The 8963-nt window shown below is 42.2% G+C and overlaps 1 protein-coding gene across 2 annotated transcripts in view; it reads right to left on the reverse strand.

The window, feature by feature from the left end:
- LOC115466730 overlaps positions 1-8393 on the reverse strand; it is a 97474-nt gene extending 89081 nt beyond the window's left edge. For both annotated transcript variants that reach the window (XM_030198187.1, XM_030198188.1), the window contains exon 1: positions 7962-8393. The gene's annotated coding sequence lies outside the window, so the exon portion shown is untranslated. The remainder of the gene's footprint in view (positions 1-7961) is intronic.
- Between the last annotated feature and the right edge of the window lie 570 nt (positions 8394-8963).

An 8963-nucleotide genomic window follows, 5' to 3' on the forward strand; every position in this document is an offset into this window, starting at 1 on the left:
CTTCATGATTACCGGGAACAACTTCTCTTTGATCCAGCCTTAAGGAATACCCCTGAAGCTGCAGCGGAGAGACAGCGTGTCTTGGGGCTTGGGTTCTCTGCAAACCCAGTCTCTGCTATTGGTCCTGCTACCATGCTCTTTGCATACCGCTGCAGACTTCTCTTGGATCCAGCCCTGCGGGATACTCCTGAAGCTGACGCTGAAAGAAGGCGTTGTGAAACCCCGAAGCTCAGGGCTTATCAGCAGTTTGTGTGGAGCAGTTTGAGTTCCAGTTCCAACCAAGATACGGACTCTAAGCCGAGTTCCAGCTCCAGCCAAGCTGCTGAGTCCAAGCCGAGTTCCAGCTCCAGCCAACCTGCTGAGTCCACGCTGAGTTCCAGCCAAGTGCTTGAGCCTGCACTGAGTCCCTGCCCAGAGTCTGAGTCTGCTCTGAGATCCTGCCAAGCGCCGGAGGCTGCTCTGAGTTCCAGTCAAACTTCTGAGCCTGCACTGAGTTCCAGCCAAGTGCCTGAGTCTGCTCTGGGTTTCTGCCCAGTGCCTGAGGCTGTTTTGAGTTCCAGCCCAGAGGATGCTGAGTCTGCTCCGAGTTCGAGCTCCAGCCAAGCTGTTCCTGAGTCTGCTCCGAGTTCGAGCTCCAGCCAAGCTGTTCCTGAGTCTGCTCCAAGTTTGAGTTCCAGCTCAGCTGTTCCTGAGTCCGCTCCGAGTTTGAGTTCCAGCCCAGCTGTTCCTGACTCTGCTCCGAGTTCAAGTTCCAGCCAAGAACCTGAAGCCAGTCCGAGGTTCAGTCTTGCGTCCAGTCCGAATTCCAGTCCAGCTACCCATAGTCATGTTTTGAAACTCCTCCCTCAGGAAGAAACTCTGAAACAATTTTACAATTCCTTCAATACATACCATCCTACAATCAGATTCAAAATTGACTACTCCCCAGAAAAAGTCAATTTTTTGGGCACCACAGTCTCAATCAGCGATGGCTATATACAAACATCCATATACAAGAAACCCACAGACAAATGCAGCTACCTCCACAACTACAGCTTCCACCCTTCACATACAAAAAGATCCATTATTTACAGCCAAGCCACAAGATACCACCGTATCTGCTGTGACCCAGGGGACAGAGACAGACACCTTGAAATCCTGACTGCATCCTTCGAACAGAAAGGCTACAACCCCAAAATAATCTCCAATATCGTCTCCTCCCTCAAAACACCCAGGGAAAATCTGCTACAGTACAAAGAAAAAAAAGCCACAGACAGAATCCCCCTTATAGTGACATACAACCCAGAGCTGGAAAAATTAAGAAAAATCATAAGAGATCTGCAGCCTCTACTACAGGAGGATGAATTACTGAAAGAGATATTCCCATCCCCACCAGTGCTGGCTTTCCGACAGCCACCCAACTTAAAACACAAGCTAATTAGAAGTAAGCTCCCAACACACACTCAAAAAGAAAAGAATGGCACACATCCTTGCAATATATCCAGCTGCAAACTATGCCAAAATATCTCACAGGACCCCACAATCATTCACAAAGGAAAAATATTCAACATTAAGGAATCTTTCACATGCTCATCTTCCAATGTGGTATATATCATTCAGTGTAAAAAGTGCAATGAAGGCTGCTACATTGGAGAAACAAGTCAGATGCTAAAGAAAAGTTTTAATTTACATAGACATTATATGAAAAATGCCAGTACAAAGATGTCACGCCTGTAGGACAGCACTTTACAAAACCAGAACACTGTACCAGTGATTTCATGGCAAGAGTGTAGCCAGATACCCAATTTTGGGTGGGCCTGAGCCAAAAGTGGGTGGGCACAAGAATCCCATCTGGCATCTCTCCTTCACTCCCTCACCCAGGCAACCAATAATTTTTCATTTACACCCTCCCCTGCATAATTTTTCAAGTCTTAAGTGCTTCGCTGTCTACAAACAGTGACTCATATCCACTGCTCTCACCAGTCCAGAGCCTTTCCTCTGACCTGGGACCTGGTACCACTATTGTGAAAACCGGAAGTCCCATCAGAGGGAAGGCTCTGGCTGGCATGCGTTGTGGGTATGAGTTGCTGTTCACGAAACATTGAAAGATGGAAAAGGTACAGAGTTTGGGGGGGGAGATTGAGTTGACAGCTGCCAAAATGCCTGTGGGGGAGGGGAGGGAGAGATGCCAGGAGTCTTCTGGTGATGAGGCTTGAGGAGCCTCGCCAGTCACATCAGAGATGTGCCACTTATGGGTGGGCCTGAGCCTAAAGTGGGTGGGCCTGTGCCCACCCATGCCCACCTGTGGCTATGCCACTGTTTCATGGTAAGGATCCTGAAAGGGAACTTTAAAACAATACAGGAACATAAGACCTTTGAAGTCAAAATGATTAAATATTTTGATACCCACCAGACAGGACTTAACAAAGATCTGGGTTTTCTAGCCCATTACAAAGAATAAAATTGTAGTGCTTTGTAAATTGTATTGCTCTCCTGTCTCCCTGACTCTCACCTTTCCACCCCCATCCTGTTAGACTGTCACTGAAATGCTTTGATGTTTCACTCATCCCCTGTCTCCATGCATATAGACTGTCACTGAAATGCTTTGATGTTTCACTCATATATACTGTCATCTACCTACATTTGCTTATTTCCAATCTGACGAAGAAGGGCAACCTTCGAAAGCTAATCAAGAATTGTATTAAGTTATGTCCAACAAAAAAAGTATCATCTTATTTTCTTTTCCATGTTTTACTTCTATTGATTACCATTAAATTTAGACATAAAATTATTGGCCAAGGTACTGGCTGAAAGGCTGGCACAATGGTTACCACAGTTGATAGGACCTGAACCGGTGGGATTTGTGAGACGCCGACAGGCGACGCATAACGTTCGAAGGTTATTGCTGGCGATGGCCTCTTGCAAGGAAAGGAGTGTCCCGTCCACGGTGGTCAGTCTAGATTCAGAAAAGGCGTTTGACCGGGTGAGATGGGACTTTCTGTTTTAGACTATGGCTAGTATGGGAATCAGTGGCTGGTTTGTGCAAGCGGTTGAGACTCTTTATTGTCATCCTCAAGCGTGTGTGTTTGTTAATGGTATCAGAGAGGAAGAATTTGCTATAGGTAGGAGTACTAGGCAAGGCTGTCCCCTTTCCCCTTTACTTTTTGTGATATCTTTAGAACCCCTGCTTCGCACACTCTTGATTACAAAAGAGATAGAGGGAGTCACGCTGATAGGTCAAACTGTTAAGGTCCTGGCATATGCCGATGATTGGTTGTTGGTTTTGACAAACCCTTCACAGTCATTGGAATGGCTTCTTTCAAGTATAGGGCGGTTTGGACAAATTTCTGGGTTCAAATTAAATTTAACTAAATCTTTTTTGCTCTCCCCGTGATTCCAGATGGGCAGATAAGTTGGAGGGGTCAGTTTCCCCTTACATGGGCGCAAGGTGAAATTAAATATTTGGGGGTGTATATAACAACAGATTTAGCTAAGCTATATGAGAAAAACAGAGGTTATTAATGGCAACTAATTTGAGATACCTTTAAATCTTATCAGTCCCAGATACTCTCTCCTGTATATTTCTCCACCAACCTCCACAACTTTTTTTTTAAATTATTTATTTATAATTTCAGATAATTATACAAGACAATCTTGCACAAGAAATACTGAGATAGTATAACATAATAAAGAAAAATGAAAACTATTTCTTGTAAGAAAAATTAATCCCCATTCTTAGACCACAAAATAAGGCAATAGGGGGCGGGGCGTCAATTAAGTTTGAGGAGAACTTTAGCGTTATTTACATACAGTAGTAATAGGACCTGGACGATACCATGGCTTATATACAACTACAACTCTACCCCAGACTCCAGAAGTCATTTGGCAATTTTCTTTAAGTCAATAAAGCTTTTCAATTGTTCTGGTTCATAGAAAATATACTTATTATCCAAATATTTTATCAGGCATTTACACGGGTAAGCCAGCAAAAAACTGGCTCCCAATGCCTTAACTTCTTGTCTCATTAGTAGAAATTTTTTCCGTTTATCCTGGGTTGCCCGCGTAACATCAGGATATATCCAAATTCGTGCTCCTAAGAACGTTTTTTGAGCGTTTTTAAAATACAGTTTCATAAGTGAATTTAAGTCTTGCTCAAAAACAAAAGATATCATCAAAGTGGAGCGAGTTTGGATATTTGTCAATGATTTTTCTAGGAATGCTGTCAAATCTTGCAATCCAGACACTTGTAGATCTTGATCTTCTGAATTTCTCTTTTCCTCCTCCTTCTTTTTTTGTGGAATTGGAAGATAATATATTTTATTAATTGGAGGAATAAGATCAGAGGAGTAGTTGAGAACTTCAGATAAGTATTTTTTAAACAATTCCATAGCATTCAATTCTACCATTTTAGGAAAATTCAGCACTCTCAAGTTAAGCCGCCTATTGAAATTTTCCATCTGATTAATTTTATTATGTAGGATAGTCTTATCTTTAATCAGGCATTTGGTAGTATTTTTTAAAGATGTAATTTCTTGTTGGAATAAAGCATTTTGGCTATTAGTGCCTTGCTTTATTTTCTCAATTGAATTATTCAATAAGTCTACTTTGGTCACCAAGGAAGCAGTTTCAGAAGCAGCTTTGACAATTGTTTTCTGCAAACTTGTAACATTGCCCATATGCTTTCAAGGGTTACCTCCGCGTGAGCTCCCAGCTCATGTTGGTCTAAATCTCCAGGGGTTCCGGGCGAGAAACCAACCGCTAAACTTTCTTCGGCGCCATCTTCAGACGCTTCTGAGCGTTCCACCTCGTCACAGAAACTCGCCGGACACGGAGGGGGTTGTAGATTGGGCGAGGAAAGAGTAGTATCTAGCCCTAAGGGAGTCGTCGCTCCTCCTGACGCTCCCTTAGCAGGGCTCCTCGCATCCTTCTCCCATGGAGTGCTCGTTGCATATCTATCAATGGTCTGTTGGACAGCTTGGGAGGCTCCTGCTGCGGTTGGTAAGCTTTTAACCACCCCTTTCCTCTTTGTATGCGGCATTGCAAACATAGAAAATTTTGTTTTTAGAAGTAACAGGAAACAAATCCAAAGAACCATGAAGAACGCTAACGATCAGCATCCGCCATCTTGGAACGCCCCCACCTCCACAACTTTTAAAAGTTGTCAAAATACAATTATTTAGTTATTCAGTTTTTTGATTCAATCATTTTGCCTCAGTGGTGCTTAATTGTCCAATAATGATTTTTTGGCAATTTCGTTAGCACCAGAATCGTCATTGGCTTCTGTATATTCATTTTAGTATATTCAAAAACATCCAAGTAGTGAGGGTGGATCGATTAAAAAAATCTTGAACTACAGAGAACAGTGGCACATTTACTAGCTTAACACAGTGATTCCGGTAATATTTTCCAGTAATATTTTCTCTTTGATGTAAGGTTTGCCTTCCTTTCTAATAAAAATATTAAAAAAAAAAAAAAAAAGAATGGGCTTCCTTAATATAAAATGGGTTGTCAGCATTATCAAATGGGGATCGAGGGGGTCCGACACGTCATGGGATAAATCATTTAAATGGTATTATCAAGACGCCGTCGCCATCTTGACAGGGGTAATCCTAGTAACTAACGGTGTGGAGCTGGCGCTATAACGGCTTAAAGGTAATTATGAGATATGTTAGCTAAAGATATGGATAAGAAATTATCATTGGGTTTGGGAAGTTAAAATACTACTCATGCGTAATGATTTGAGACGGTGTTGATTCAATTTCTTTTAGGGGGAGTCCTTGACAAAGCCTAGCAGGCGAAACATGTATGTCGGACAGCTTTGAGGCCCCGGTCCGAATAACCTTAAGATAAGTGTTTCTGAATATACTAAAATGAATATATAGAAGCCAATGACGATTCTGGTGCTAACGAAATTGCCAAAAAATCATTATTGGACAATTAAGCACCACTGAGGCAAAATGATTGAATCGAAAAACTGAATAACTAAATAATTGTATTTTGACAACTTTTAAAAGTTGTGGAGGTTGGTGGAGAAATATACAGAGAGAGTATCTGGGACCGATAAGATTTAAAGGTGTCCATATATACGGTTCCCACTAAGTGATGTATGGAATAATTGCCTACATAACAGTAAACTAAATTGAGATTGCAGGCTTGGGGGCCCTTACCTATTTCTTTGTTGGGCCGTATTGCCCTCTTTAATATGATGATTGCCCCTCGGTGGCTATATGTTTTCCAGACCATACCTCTATTAAGATTGGATGATGAAAAACAACTGAACTCCTTAATCCAGGGTTTCATTTAGAAGGGGAAAAAGAGGGCGCCTTCCCATATCAACGCTGCATATCCCAGTAGAGTATGGGGGGTTGGGTTGACTAGCATACGTTATCTTAATATTGCCAGTGGAATGAGGCATATCAATGACTGGTTTAGATCAACCCAGGACTACACTAACACTGCCTTAGAATTACAGTTATCTCCCAGAGTACACTTTAGTAATTATTTGCATGTAGCAGAGGTCCCCATACCATATGTAATGAAACAATCCCAGATCATGCAATCAGCTAGAGCTACATGGAAATGGATATGTCGTCTACACCATTTCTCCCCGAAGGTCACACCATATTTGTCAATTTGTGATAATGTAGCATTTGGACCAGGATTGTTGTACTCAGTTTTTCATAGATGGAAGAAAAAGGGTATTGTGTACCTATTGCAAGTGATGAAGGTCATATTAAAAACGTCTCAGATTTACAGGCGGAATTTGCGTGGCCGCACACAGATGAGTTTCATTATGCGCAATTGTGGCATTATGTGGCATCATTACCTTGGGAGTCGTTCAAGTAGAACTTTCCTCAGCTTTTTCCTTAGAAGCGCAACAAAAGGTGCCTCTTTCATTTCATCATAGGCACATCAGAGACTCAATATCGGAGCTAGACTACTCTAGTCTGGAGTCACTGTGGCGACAAGACCTACAGATAGCAATAACAGCGACACAACTTCAGTCCTACATTCTATCGATCAGACGCAGGACTGCACTGGCTATTCACTGGGAACAACAGTACAAGTTTGTCCTCCGCCTATATATATACCCCCAAAGACGGCATTCTACATGGGGCTCTCTCCTTGGGAATCGTGTTTGAAATGTGGTTCTAGTGGTGCAACATTGGGATATATGTTCTGGTCCTGTGAAGGAGTCTACAGGTTCTGGAAGGAGTTAGTGTGCTACACATCTACCTTGTGGAGGATGAGCTGGTACATCAGACTCCTCAAGACCTTACATCTTTTCTTCATAAGGCTATTGTTGTGGCTCAGCAGGTTATTTTGACAGAGTGGCTGACATATCAGTATCCAACACTGCAACAGTGGCGCACACGTATGATATATTTGTTGCGGATTAAACGAGTGGGAATTGTTCACATGAACTCCAAAGCCAGACAAGACCTGATACGGACATGGAGCCCTTTTCTGGTATACCTTCTCAACTTCAGCCAGGAGCTATTTGCTGAATTTATAGACTTCCTAGTAAGATTCTGTAATTTGGGGAAGTGAATTGGGAGGGGGAGGGAAAGGAAATGGGGGGGGGGGGCAGTTTGTTTTGGGAATTATGAAAAATGATTGTTTATTACAGTTATATATACTGTTTCCAAAGTGAGTTCTAATAAAAAAAAGATTTAAACATATATTGTTTACTGTGATAGTTATGGTGCCTTAATATAGATTTGTTTTTTAACTGCACTCTTATTTTTACTGTCATGAATTCTGGCGGGCCAGGCTTTTCAGCACTGTGGGTGGAGCTTTGGTCAACTACAATGGCTCCTCTGCAAAACAGAGTGCAAATTAACACTTGTATTCTATCCTTGGAAAAAGATTCTGCTATGAAACTGCTATGTCTAAGTATTCCTACTGAAATGTATCTAAGTGCATATTGGCTTGTAGCTATCTGATAACTCAGATCTGAGATGTTCAGAGCAAGTCCTGACCTGACTTAAGAAGTGTGCAGCGCCAGCTTCTGTAGTTTTTCCACCAGATCTCTCCGTGGGATTTTCATGCTGAAAACACTCTTAGCTCTTCTCTCCAAACCAGCTCTGTAGAAGAGTCGCCAGTTCATCTCCTCACTGTCATTCAAACGACCCCACGGGAATTGGATCCCTTCCTGTAACCGACTCGGCATGAAACCAAATGCTTTAAACTGTTCACTAGTCAGCGCCTCCAGGATCCTCAAGATACCTTCATAGCTCAAAATGTTTTCATCCCTAATCTAATCCAAGATTACTTGAGTCATGCATCACGATCCATTTGGCGTGGATCTCTGTCTCTTCTCAAGTTATCTAGCCAGTGGCTAAAAAAAATATACAGTAGTGCTCTTGCACCATGTAAACACTGCCAGCGTAACTTTCCCTCAGCCTAACAAAAACAGACAGAGAAGCTTTTTCAGCATGGCTGCGCGGCGTGCTTTGTTTAAGTCTCAAGAGAGGTGTGGCTACACACAGGCAACACACAACGAAGGAGGTTTATTGTTCGGGACTCGGGAGTCGCTTCAAGCTAGGAAAGTGTCAGATCCACGAAAACATTTCCTACTGAGGTACAGGTGTGAACCGTCTGATTACTTCTACTTATTTTTTGGCAAGAGGTAAAAAACGGATACATATTTTTTTTTCTATAGCATTAATGGACGTATAATCTAGACAAGACAAGTAATACAAAGCAAAAAAAAAAAACAAAAACAAACTCTTTAACTCATTTATTAAGGAAATGGTTCAAACCGACAAGTTTATGTGTCACCGCCAAAAGCTGAAAGATGATACCCTCCGTAAACTGAGAAGTAGTGGACCAATCAATGAACTGGGGCGACAGCGTTGAACAAAAACTCAACAACGCAGTTGCCCCAGTTTCTGGAGTCACTTGTCCACTTCTTCTAGTTCTGTGTGTATTCTCTTATAGGATTTTGTTGTTCATCCACCGAGGTGGATTACCTACCCTCC

This window comes from Microcaecilia unicolor, chromosome 3 (assembly GCF_901765095.1).
Source record: "Microcaecilia unicolor chromosome 3, aMicUni1.1, whole genome shotgun sequence".
NCBI classification, from domain to species: domain Eukaryota; kingdom Metazoa; phylum Chordata; class Amphibia; order Gymnophiona; family Siphonopidae; genus Microcaecilia; species Microcaecilia unicolor.